The following is a 14,225-nucleotide window of genomic DNA, read 5'->3' as shown; positions in this document are numbered from 1 at the left end:
CTGCAGTTATTTAATCTTCCCTCTCTTTCTTACCTCCAAAACCACTGAAATCACTACACGTTTTTCTCTCCCAATAGCTTTGTCTTTTCCAATAATGTCATATAGTTGTTACCATATAGTATGTATTCTTCTCAGATACACTTTTTTCACTTAGAAATAGTGTGAAATTAAGATTCATCTATTTCTTTTTGATGCCCAATAGCTCATTTCTTTCCATCATGGAATAATGTTCCACATCTTGTTTATTCACTCACCAACTGAAGATCTTGATTGCTTCCAGGTTTTGGTGATTATGAGAAAAACTGTTATAAACATCTGAATGCAGGTTTGTGTGGGAACATAAATGTTAGCACCACCTGGGTAAGTACCTAGAATATCTACTGTTAGATCATATGGAAGAATGTTCTTCAGCTTACTCAGAAACTGCCAAAGTGTCTTCCAAAGCAGTTGTACCAGCAATGAATGAGAGTTCTTGTTGCTACACAGCCTTACCAACAACTGGTATTATCAGATTTTTCTTTCATTTCAGTCATTCTAATAGATGTATAATGGTACTTCATTGTCTCACTTTTCAGTTTTCTAATGACACATGATTTTGAGGATCTTTTCATATGCTTATTTGCCATTTGTATATCATCTTTGTTTAGTTGTCTGTTCATAACTTTTGCCCATTTTTAAATTGGATTATCTGGTTTCTTATTGCTGAGTTTTAAAAGTTCTTTGTATATGTTGGATATAAATTCTTTATCAGATATATGTTTGAAAATTTTATCTCCTAGTCTTTGGTTTCTCTTTTAATTCTCTTAACAGTCTCTTACCAAGGGCACAAGTTTTTTCTAAAAATTCTAATTAAGTCCAACTTTTTTTTTCCATTTATTATATTTTGGTTGTTCTCTATTATTTTATTCCATCTTATTTCTAAATTGCTCACACTTCTTGTCAATTTATAAAAATTGCAACTTTTATAAAGACATTCATATGTTACTAATTTCATTGCCATTGTTTATTTCACTTGCTTCTTCTTTCTTAAAGAAGACATTCTCTATGGGTTTATTTAGCAAGATTTAGGGAGTAATAAAGTTTCTCTGTCTCTTACTTTCTGTTTCTGTTTGTTCTTTCAAAATGATTTTCCTTTATCTTTATAAAGGGAGGATGACTTGGGTCAGTGCAGATATCCAGGTGAGCTGTTACTCTTCCTCAGCACTTTAAAGGCACTGTTCTAATGTTTTTGCTCTAATAATTTATAATTGTGTCTTCCCTTGTGTTTGTTTTTTCTTTTTGTCTTCTGATTTTGGTTACCTAAGGTATTACTTTGTTTCTGATGGTCTGCAGATTTCCCATATTCTGTCTTGGTGGAATATTTTTTTTTAATTATCATGATAGGAACATCAGAATTTTCTCTTCTGTTGAATCTGAGGATTTATTTATTTTGTCAATTTGTGAAAATTGTCCAACTTCATCTATTTGAATATTACCTTTTCTTCATTCTTTCTAATTTGTCCTTCTACAATTTTTATCACAGGCATGTTGAATATTCTTTTTTTTAATTTTTATTTTTTTCAATATATGAAATTTATTGTCAAATTGGTTTCCATACAACACCCAGTGCTCATCCCAAAAGGTGCCCTCCTCAATACCCATCACCCGCCCTCCCCTCCCTCCCACCCCCCATCAACCCTCAGTTTGTTCTCAGTTTTTAACAGTCTCTTATGCTTTGGCTCTCTCTCCCACTCTAACCTCTTTTTTTTTTTTTCCTTCCCCTCCTCCATGGGTTTCTGTTAAGTTTCTCAGGATCCACATAAGAGTGAAAACATATGGTATCTGTCTTTCTCTGTATGGCTTATTTCACTTAGCATCACACTCTCCAGTTCCATCCACGTTGCTACAAAGGGCCATATTTCTTTCTTTCTCATTGCCACGTAGTACTCCATTGTGTATATAAACCACAATTTCTTTATCCATTCATCAGTTGATGGACATTTAGGCTCTTTCCATCATTTGGCTATTGTTGAGAGTGCTGCTATAAACATTGGGGTACAAGTGCCCCTATGCATCAGTACTCCTGTATCCCTCACACCAGAGTGGCCAAAATTAATATTCTTATTAATATTTTCTATCTCTTTAACATTTGAGTCAAATTCCTATTTTTTATATCAAATCATTTCAGTTTAGTAATTTCATTTTATGTTATTGATATGTGATGTCCAACTATCCAGTAAAAATTTCATTTTAATGACCATCCTACTGAGTATGTATATAAGCATAATCACTTTGGAAAAGGGTTATATTACTTTGTAAATACAAAGAGGCACATACTCCAAAATAAGCAATTCTAAAAATGTGCTGACCAGTAATTTTTAAATTTTTTTTAATGTTTATTTATTTTTGAGACAGAGAGAGACAGAGCATGAACAGGGGAGGGTCAAAGAGAGGGAGACACAGAATCCAAAACAGGCTCCAGGCTCTGAGCTGTCAGCACAGAGCCTGACGCGGGGCTCGAACTCACAGACCGCGAAATCATGACCTGAGCCGAAGTCGGCCGCCTAACCGACTGAGCCACCCAGGTGCCCCTGACCAGTAATTTTTAATAAGAAAAATAACACAGCAAATCATCTATCAATTAGCAGTACAATAGAAAAATAAATGAAAAATGAAATAAACTAGAACTACATGCTTTAACAATGTTGAATGACAAATACATAACTTTGAGCAAAAAGGAAATGGAGTCACAGAGATATACATAAACTACATTTCTATTTAGATAAAAATTAAAAGGGCAAGTGTTCAGGGATAAATTCTGATGTCAAAAAAAATTGTGCAAATGGGTTATTAATACAAAACTCGTAAGAGTGGTTAACTTCTAAAGAAAAGAAATGAAAAATCTGTGTAGGGATATTCAGGAGAATTCAATGTTACCAGTTATGCTCTGCTTTTTACTCTTGGTTGGGGGTTCATAGGATTTACTTTGTCAGTAGTTCTTAATGGGTCAGTCTGTACATGTGCATTATATACGTAATATGTGTATGTGTGCATTCACGTTTATCTCTAGATAAAGGAGGGCAGGTGGGTGAAGAAACATGTCACTGTATCTTAGGAGGTGTGTGTCATTTTAAATATTAAATATCAACTAGAATATATGTTGGATAGAAGATCAGCAGCTGTTTTCATGCAGAGCTTACTTTTTACAAATATCATTTCATTGCCTTCTCCTAAATTTTATTATTATTATTTTTAAATGTTTATTTGTTTTTGAGAAAGAGAGAGACAGACAGAGCGTGAGCAGGGGAGGGGCAGAGAGACAGGGAGACACAGAATCCGAAGCAGGCTCCAGGCTCCGAGCTGTCAGCACAGGGCCTGACACAGGGCTTGAACTCGCAAACTGTGAGATCATAACCTGAGCTGAAGTCAGACACTTAAAAGTGACTGAGCCACCCAGGCGCCCCTACCTTCTCCTCAATTTTAATGTCACTTCTCAATATTCAACTTTAATTGACTATTGTATCCCTGCTAGTTAAGAAAATGGAAAAGTGCCAAGTTTATTAAATCAGTATACTTAATTTAACGGTCAATTTAAAACCACTTTTTAACTTTACCAGGGCTCTACATATTCCTTTGGAGTTAAATGCATATCTTGATGAGACTTTTATTTAAAGATAGCTCTATAACTTGCTACATTAAAAAAAAAATCTATTCCGAGTAGGATGTTTTGTAATAGCCCGGGATTTTACTACGTATATAGAGAAAGGAATAAATCCAGCTCACCTTAAATGGTATCACTCTGAGCTTTGCTTCTAAAGGGAAATGACAATAACACATCAAAATACTGAGTGCACATTTTACCAAAACTCTCTGCTGCATGCCTATCTGCAAAGTTGCCTCTCTGCTACTGATCAGAGTGAAACATGGCTGTGCAGTTCTCCCCTGAAAAGCATCCAAGATGATGTAGAAAGTGAAATAACACACAAAGTGATGACCAAATACACTAAATTAAGGAGAATATTACTGTCAGCCATGAGTTAGAGACTGTACAGAAATTTGTGTTTCAAGACCACAAACATGCTTTTTGTCTTTTGACCATTGTAAAAAAATATCATTTTTACTCATTTAAAAAAATACATTTTAGTCATTTAAAGTTTTTCTTTCCTATTCTAAGGAGATAGAAAAAATTCTATTTTGCATCCTTTTGTAGGACAGTTAATTTTTAAAAAAAGCCTGAAGGATTAATTCAGAGAACACTTGTTTTGTGTATGGCTGCCTAGTAATGAAAAGAGTTTCAAAATACGTGTTACTTTTAAAAGAATGAAAACTTGTTTTTATTTTTCCAAATTATTTATTTTTGACAAATGCACTGGTTTGTGAAAATCTCTTTTGAAAAACCTGTTTTAAAATTGTCAGAAAGTTTAAAGTTTAAAGATAGATCTCATCACAGAGAAGGAAAAATTTGCGAAGGAGGCATCTATACTTAAGAGGTCATATTTCATGAAGGTCGGTCAATTATCTCACCAACCTGACCTGTTTCAGTAAGGTGGAAATTATTTTAACTCCACGGGTCATCCAAAGTTGTAGGAAATGCATAGCTCATTACAAATATTGAATCAGATGCATGACGTACATGATTTGGCTAATAACTTAGTTTTGCATGCCATGTAAAGCCCTCCCTATGTTCTTTTATTTATTTATTTACTTTTTCTTAAATATGAAATTTATTGTCAAATTGGTTTCCATACAACACCCAGTGCTCATCCCAACAGGTGCCCTCCTCAATACCCATCACCCACCCTCTCCTCCCTCCCACCCCCCATCAACCCTCAGTTTGCTCTCAGTTTTTAAGAGTCTCTTATGTTTTGGCTCCCTCCCTCTCTAATCTTTCTCTCTTTCTTTCTTTCTTTCTTTCTTTCTTTCTTTCTTTCTTTCTTTCTCTTTCTTCCTTTTTTGTTTCCTTCCCCTCCCCCATGGTCTTCTGTTAAGTTTCTCAGGATCCACATAAGGGTGAAAACATATGGTATGTGTCTTTCTCTGTATGACATATTTCACTTAGCATAACACTCTCCAGTTCCATCCACGGTGCCACAAAAGGCCATATTTCATTCTTTCTCATTTATTTAAACTCTCATGTAGCTCATAGACAGGGGAACCGCCATCAGAGTCATGGACTGGTGCAAAGTCCTACTTGGCTGCATGTGGGCCCCCATGATGATAAAGATTCTTGTTATGTCTCTACTATGTTCATTATTTTTTACTCTTGTATTTTAACAGACTTTTCCTCTCAATATTTCACATATAGAGCCCATACTTGGAGATTTCTATGTATGGAAAATATTTCTTTTGTAGATTCTAAGATCAAAGTATACTTGCAGAAGTACAATCTGAGTAAATGTGACTAATTATCAGCACTTCAAAAATCCAATGGTTTTCAGGTATCCTTGCAAACAGCTTTTTGACATATTAACTATTAATGCCATAGTTTCAGTAATAATAAAAGTGGTAGATCTTCTGGTAAATTTTTTACACTACATGTAATATAGTAAAGGGTCTCTCATCTATGCCTTTAAATCCAGTAGTATTTACTTAATTTTTACACAGAAATTAGTACAGTTCAAATCCAAACTAATAAAGTATAAAGTTTTAAAATATAAAATCATATACCAAAATTGTTCATTGGTACTAAGATTATTATTATCTATCTCTTTTAGTGGTGGTTGTTACTTTTGTTTTTCTGTTGAACTGCAATTGATTGATTGATTGATTGATTGATTTTCTGTGTCTCCCTCTCTTTCTGCCCCTCCCCTCCTCTCTGTCTCTCTTTCTAAAAATAAATAAACATTTAAAAATAATATGCCAGTAGCCATCACAGGGGGTACACTGAGAGACAACAGTCCCTTCCCTCCAGTGATGTGGGAAGAGGGTATATTGTCCTCCTTACTCCCAAGAAAAGAAGATCCTGCAGGCACCAGCCATATCAGCAGGGCTGAATGGTGCCACCTTAGAACTGAGTCCCCATGGTGCCGGATACTTTAAGACATTGGCTTTTGAATCCCTGCCAAGCGCCTAGGAGGCACTTACACCCAACCCCACTGGTCCCTGCCTGGTAACTGCTTATCTAGGGAGTGAGATTGACAGTGACCCAACCAGAACCAGCTTGCCTCTCTTCCAGACCAGCACAGCTCCCCATCCCAGGCACCAACAGACAACTGTCCTATGGTTTTTCATGTCACTCTTTTTTTTAAATTATTATTTTTTCTCTTTCCTTCTTTCTTCTCTTTTCCTTTCTACCCTCCTCTTTTTTTTCTTTTTCTTTCTTCCCTTTGGAATCAGACTCATAGTTTCTGACTTGATTTTTGATCAATTCTTATTATAAGTATAAATATATATTTCTTTTTTCTTTCTCTGTTCTGGTTGTTTAATCAGTCATTTATACTCTATTCTTTTTACACCTTTTCTGTATCTCATTCTTCTTTATTTCTCTCTCTCTCTGTCTCTGTCTCTCTCTCTGTCTCTGTCTCTCTCTCTCTCTCTCTCTCTCTCTCTCTCTCTCTCTCTGGACTAAGCCTTGTAGTTTCTTTTATTCTTGGTCAGGTCTTTTTTTTCTTCTTTTTTTTTAATGTTCCTTTGATTTCTCTCTTTGTATAGGATAAAGTTTTCCCTCTCTGCCTTTTTTCCATTTTTCTAGGGTTAATTCAAAGAACAAATCAAAGCACACCTGGTGGAAGTTCCAAACAATCCACTACTATGAGCAGTGGGATAAAGCAGCCAAATACAGAAAACAGAGTGTACACAACACATTCCAAAAAAAAAAAAAAAAAAAAAAAAAGAAACCTCTTGAAGGGTCAGGCCCTGGACAATGGATGACCTGTTTTTAATATAGTAGTTCTTGCAGGCACAGGACACATAAGCTGTTAAAACATGTAAAAGACAGAAAACTAGCCAAAATGATGAAACAGAAGAATTCTCCTCCAAAGAAGTTCCACGAAGAAATGACAGCCAGAGAATTGCTCAAAACAGATATAAACAATATATCTGAACAAGAATTTAGAATAAAAGTCATAAGACTAATATCTGGGACTGAAAAAAAGCATAAGTCAGCAGAGAATCTATTGCTTCAGAGATCAAAGACCTAAGAGATAGTCATGATGAGTTAAGAAATGTTGTAAATGAGATGCAAAATAAATTAGATATAGTAACAGCAAGGTTGGGAGAAGCAGAGGAGAGAATAGGTGAAATAGAAGATAAAATTATGGAAAATGATGAAGCTGGGGAAAAGAGGGAATGGAGATTAATAGACCATGAGGGGAGAATTAGAGACCTAAGTGATTCAATAAAATAAAATATCTGTATCTTAGGAGTTCCAGAAGAAAAAGAGAGAGAAGAAGGGGCAGAAGGTTTATTTGGACAAATTATAACTGATAATTTACCTAATCTGGGGAAGGAAACAGACATCCAAGTCCAGGAGGCACAGAGAACTCCCTTCAAAATCAACAAAAACAGGTCAACACCACAACGTATCATAGTGAAACTCAAAATACAATGATAGAGGATTCAGAAAGCAGCTAGAGACAAATGAGCCTTAACCTACAAGGGTAGATACATAAGGGTAGTAGCAGACTTGTCCACTGAAAGTTGGCAGGCCAAAGGGAGTGGCAGGAAGTATTCAATATTCTGGATAAGAAAAATATATAGCCAAGAATCCTTTATCCATCAGGACTGTCATTCAGAATAGAAGGAGAGAGAAAGGCTTTCCCAGATAAAAACTAAAGCAGTTCATGACCAATAAACCAGCCCTGCAGGAGATCCTAATGGGGAGTCTGTGAGTGGAAAGCAACACACTCACAGTTGTGAGTCCTTTGTGGACTCACAAAGGACCAGAGACATCACCACAAGTACAAAACCTATAGATAGCACAATGACATTAAATCCATATCTTTCAATAATCACTCTGAATGTACATGGACTAAATGCCCCAATCAAAAGACATAAGGTATGATAATGGATAAAAAATGAAGATCTATGTACATGTTGCCTACAAGAGACTCATTTTAGACCTGAGAACACCTGCAGATTGAAAGTGAGGGGATGGAGAACCATCTATCATGCTGCTGGAAGTCAAAAGAAAGCTGGAATAGCCATACTGATATCAGACAAACCAGATTTTAAAACAAAGACTGTAACAAGAGATGAATAAGGGCATTATATCATAATTAGTAGTCTATCCATCAAGAAAAGCTAACGATTGTAAATGTTTACACCCCCAGCCTAAGAGAGTTTATGTCCCAACGTAAGCAGAGTTAACACCTATTCTTCTCAAGCTGTTCTAAAAAACAGAAACAGAAGGAAAGATTCAGACTCATTCTATGAAGCCAGCATTACCTTGATTCCTAAACCAGACAGAGACCCCGCTAAAAAGGAGAATTACAGGCCAATATCCCTGATGAACATGGATGCAAAAATTCTCAACAAGATACTAGCAAACCGAATTCAACAGTATATTAAATGAATTATTCACCATGAGCAAGTGGGATTCATTCCTGGGCTACAGGGCTGGTTCAACATTTGCAAATCAATCACCATGATAGACCACATTAATAAAAGAAAAGAACCACATGATCCTCTCAATAGAAGCAGAAAAAGCATCTGACAAAATACATCATCCTTTCTTGATAAAAACCCTCAAGAAAATCAGGATAGAAGGAACAGACCTTAACATCATAAAAGCCATATATGAAAGGCCCAGAGGTAATATCATCCTCAATGGGGAAAAACTGAGAGCTTTCCCCTGAGATCAGGAACATGACAGGGATGTCCAATCTTACCACTGTTGTTTAAGAGAGTGTTGGAAGCCCTAGCCTCAGCAATCAGACAACAAAATTAAATAAAAGGCATTCAAATTGGCAAAGTAGCAGTCAAATTTTCACTTTTATCGGATGACATAATACTCTACATGGAAAACTCAAAAGACTCCACCAAAAAACTGCTAGAACTGTTCCACGAATTTAACAAAGTCACAGGATATAAACTCAATATATAGAAATTGCTTCCATTTCTATACACTAATAATGAAGCAACATAAAGAGATATCAAGGAATGGATCCCATTTACACTTGTACCAAGAAACATAAATACCTAGGAATAAACCTAACCAAAGAGGTAAAAGATCCTAATGTTGAAAACTATAGAAAGCTCATGAAAGAAACTGAACAAGACACAAAGAAATGGAAAAACATTCCATATTCATGGATTGGAAGAACAAATATTATTAAAATGTCTATACTACCCAAAGTAATCTACACATTCAATGCAATACCTATCAAAACAACACCAGCATTCTTCACAGAGCTAGAACAATCCTAAAATTTGTATGGAACCACAAAAGACCCCAACTGCCAAAGTAATGTTGAAAAAGAAAACCCAAGTGGGAGACATCACAATCTCAGACTTTAGCCTGTACTATAAAGCTGTAATCATCAAGACAGTATACAATTGGCACAAAACAGACACATAGACAAGTAGGAATAGAATAAAGAACCCAGAAATGGATCCATTAATGTATGGCCACCTAATCTTCAACAAAGTAGGAAAGAGTACCCAGTGGAAAAATAGTCTCTTCAGCAAATGGTAGTGGGAGAACTGGACAGCAACATGCAGAAGAATCAAAATGGACCACTTTCTTACATCACACAAAAAAATAAATTCAAAATGGATGAAAGACCAAATGTGACAACAGAAAACCATCAAAATCCTATAGGAGAAAACAGGCAGCAACCTCTTTGACCTCAGCCACAGCAACTTCTTACAAGACATGTCTTCAAAGGCAAGGGGAATAAAAGCAAAACCGAACTATTGGGACCTCATCAAGATAAAAACCTTCTGCACAGCAAAGGAAACAATCACCCAAACTGAAAGGCAACTGATGGAATGGAGGAAGATATTTGCAAATGACGTATCTGTTAAAGTATCCAAAATCTGTAAAGAAATTACCAAACCCCACACCCAAAAAACAAATAATCTAGTGAAGAAATGTGCAGAAGACATGAATAGACACTTCTCCAAAGAAGACATCCGGATGGCAAACAGACACATGAAAATATGCTCAACATCATTCATCATCAGGGAAATACAAATCAAAGCCACACTGAGTGGTCAGAGTGGCTAACATTAACAACTCAGGAAACAACAGATATTGGCGAAGATGTGGAGAAACAGGAACCCTCTTGCACTGTTGGTGGAAACACAAACTGGTGCAGCCACTCTGGAAAACAGTGTGGAGGTTCCTCATAAAATTAAAAATAGACTTACCCTACCACCCAGCAATAGCACTACTAGGAATTTATACAAAGGATATAGGAGTGCTGATTTGAAGGTGCATATGTACCCCCATGTTTAAAGCAGAGCTATGATCAACAGCCCAACTTTTTCCATCAACTAATGAGTGGATAAAGGAGATGTGGTGTGTGTATACACACACACACACTATATATATATGTATATATATATATATATGTATATATATATGTACATATGTATATATATACACATACATATATATATGTATATATGTATATATATAAAATGTATGAAACATGTGGATAGGCAGAGTAAAACACTAATCACCCTGTGGAAATAAATGTAGAACAATCAATACTACTTCAAAATTAAAGGACCCTTCAGTTACTTTTCAAAACACCATTAAGTAATGATATGTCAAACACTTAAACCTTATTTATTCTCTTTTACTATGAACACTACTTTTGAGGACTCAGTTAGATTTTTCATAACAATGTTACCAGAATAGAGAAGATGTTGAGTGCTGGGGTCATGACTGCTCAAATTAATAATTCTTTTATATTTTGTGAAAGCAAAAAAGCATCAGAACTCATATGTTCATACCATTATGAATATCAAGGTGTTTATAAAAACTAAAAACAAATGAACAAAATTTGATATATTTAATTAATTCAAGTATATATGTTGCTAGTAGAAGACTATATATATCTTAAGCTTACTATCTTTGATATTTATATTAAATTAATCCCAACGATAACATATACAATTTGTTATTTTTGTACAAAAATATTTACCTGTGCAATGTGAAGAAGAAAGACAGAGCAGTGTAAATTACTGGAAATGAATAGTTTTTACAAATAAAATAATAAACGGATATTCTTCCATTAAGTACTTTTGATATGAAAATTGTCTTCACTTGTGTGTGTGCATGCATGTGTGCATGTATGATTCCATAAGGAGCCATAATTGTTCTATGACCTAAATATTTTTCGCATGGTTTATTTAATAATTTCTAGTAGAAATACATTTTCCTAAATCGTTTCTTTGAATGATAAACATGTATCATAAGGAGCATAGAAGTAAGTATATCACTTATTTGTATTTTTGAAAACAAATTTTTTCTGGACCTTGGTGTATATGAAAAGTAAAGTAACATAATTGATTCCTTTTCTAATATTTAGTTAAATTTGAAAAAGCTGATTTGTATTTCATATTTATAAGTTTTTGTAGGGAGGTGATTTGGTCTTGCTTGATTGGTCAAAAAAAAGTGGTGTTAGAAATAAGAATATAAGAAAAAGTCACTCAGTAAAATAAGGACTGAGTATAGATTTTTTGGAAATAATATAGCTTTATAAAATGTATTTTTAAAATATCTGTTGGGGCGCCTGGGTGGCTCAGGTGGTTAAGCGTCCGACTTTGGCTCAGGTCATGATCTCGAGGTCAGTGGGTTCGAGCCCTGCGTCAGGCTATGTGCTGACAGCTTGGAGCCTGTTTCAGATTCTGTGTCTCCCTCTCTCTCTGACCCTCCCCTGTTCATGCTCTGTCTCTCTCTGTCTCAAAAATAAATAAACATTAAAAAAATAAAATAAAATATCTGTTTTAACTTGCCATAAGTAGAATAAATAGCCAGAGTATTGGATTTTTCCTTATCTACACAGCAACTCTACAGAGACGGTCATCAACTGTCTTTAAACATAGCAGCATCTCATTTACAAGGCACTTGTCTCAATTTATTGTCCAGAGACCATGTGCATCACCCCAAATCTGGCAAATCAGGATCTCTGGGTTTGGGACACCAAAGTGTATATATTTATAAGTCCTTTATCCCGCCCCAGTTATTCTTATGCTAAAGGATGAGAAAAAGGAGAAGAGAACCCAGCACTTGGCAGAGTTCATCCTTTATCTCCCTTATCTTGAATACTTTTATTTTTACACATATTATCCCTACCTTATTAAAGCCTAGTGCCTACCTAGTGCCTATATAGTGCCTACATAGCACTATAGCCAGAGGTTCAGAAAATCTAAGATTCTGTGATTTATAAAAAGACATGTAAAGATTCAAAATTCTACAAATAATCTATGACAGAAAGTATTTCCTACGTGATCGATACTTAGAGGAATTTTCAGAGTGCAGGCATGTGAATGAAGGACCAGATTAGCTCTTCCCCACCGCCTGGAATCATGCATTCCCAATGATGATAAAATCTACAAATGTCCTTTTTTAAAATGCTGAATACATGATAATGTGATTTTTGTTCTTGTTAGAAAATCAATATTGAATATAATTTCCCAGAAAATTAAGAAACGCAAAGCACTGAAATAAATTCTAAAATGCTAAAAACAAAGTCTCAGCCATTGTCATCCTCTGAGAACACAGACAGTGCATTCAGAAATGGCACTCACTGAGGAGGCATCTAGGCAATATATTGCAAAATGACAGCTGAATAAAAGTGTCTACTAGAGAAGCCAAATGTAATATTAAGTTTCTTGATGATGTATGCATATTCACGTAGTTTTTTTTCTTAATGGTAATAATTCTTGGATAAGAGTAACTAGAAAAAGTAGCCTAAACATTCTAGGAATTTGTACTTCTTGGTCTCACTGAGGTACATCCCTACGTGTATCAGATGCATTTTATTAAGAACATATAATTAAGAAGGCTTAATGTTTAGCTACCTGAAAAAGAGATTTGGAAAGACTTTGTTGTTGCTCTATAGAATTTACAATAATAAAAGAGTAGCAACATTCCAAAATAACAATACACAGCTCTCAAGAGTTTCTTTGCATTATTACAAAGAACTAAAGCAGCATATATACAGCTGAATCCAATATATTAGATACAGCTAAGATTTGTTTGATAGAATCATCTTGTTCTTTTAATCAAATATGTTCATCCATGCCAAATATAATGTGAAAGTGTGTTTTCTGGACCTTCCTACCTTTGCAAGCAAGTGATGTTTTATTCTTTACTCTTTTAATTAATTCAGCTCTGATTTTAGTTCCATCAGCAATTAAACACCTGTACTACATAAATTTGTGCTGATACATTGTGAAAATTTTCAGATAAGCTACACAACTCCCATTAAAGTTAATAGTTCTACATGCTGGTTACCCACGTGGTAGGGTAAAACTTGCCCCCATGGTGCTCAATAACTCTTAAAATTCCCCACTTCTTACTTTTGTCACCAAATGCTAATAATGAGATTGTGCCACCTGCTAGCATCCCATACTTACATAAAGAGGGTAGAAAGGGAAAGAAAATACAACTAGGTATCTTTTCTTATATAGAGATTTGAACCATGCTATAGTTTTTAATATATAGGTAGCAATTATAAAGCCTTCTATTGATGCTGAATTAACGCACAGAAATGAGTATTAATGTCAAATAATTATTACATATTTCTAAGCAACATGAAATTCAGTCTGATTCAACTTTTAGGCCAGATTCTTCATGACAAAGTGAAAAACACTAATCAAAGTCGCAAGGAAATGCTGGTATCTTTATCAGACACAGAGCCAAAATTGGCCACGTGGCTTATCAAGCTCTGTTCTCATTTTATAGACTTAACTCATTCTTACTTTTTTTTTTTGATAAAGAACTTTTTTTCTTGAACATTTGGAAAAAATATACTTTTTTGTTGTTTTCAATTGTATTACTTTGAAGTAATTTAGATGAGTAAATAATTTGAAATAGCACAATTTTACATCAAGTATCCTTACTATTCTCACCTATAGCTACTATTCTTTTCACAATTCCTCACCTATTCATGACATATTCCATATTAAGGTGATCACTCTGGGGGCAGTCCCTCCTGTGTCTATCATCAGAACTACTCCCTGCCCCACAAGGAGGTTGGAACACATATGTCCTCAGGCTCTGTCTTCAGCAAAGGATCTAGACCCTCACTTCCTGATACACAGCTCTCAGACTCCTATGATGCCTGAAA

Source organism: Prionailurus viverrinus, chromosome D2, assembly GCF_022837055.1.
Source record: "Prionailurus viverrinus isolate Anna chromosome D2, UM_Priviv_1.0, whole genome shotgun sequence".
NCBI lineage: Eukaryota > Metazoa > Chordata > Mammalia > Carnivora > Felidae > Prionailurus > Prionailurus viverrinus.
The sequence above is the reverse complement of the archived record's forward strand: the minus strand, read 5'-3'. Positions refer to the sequence as shown.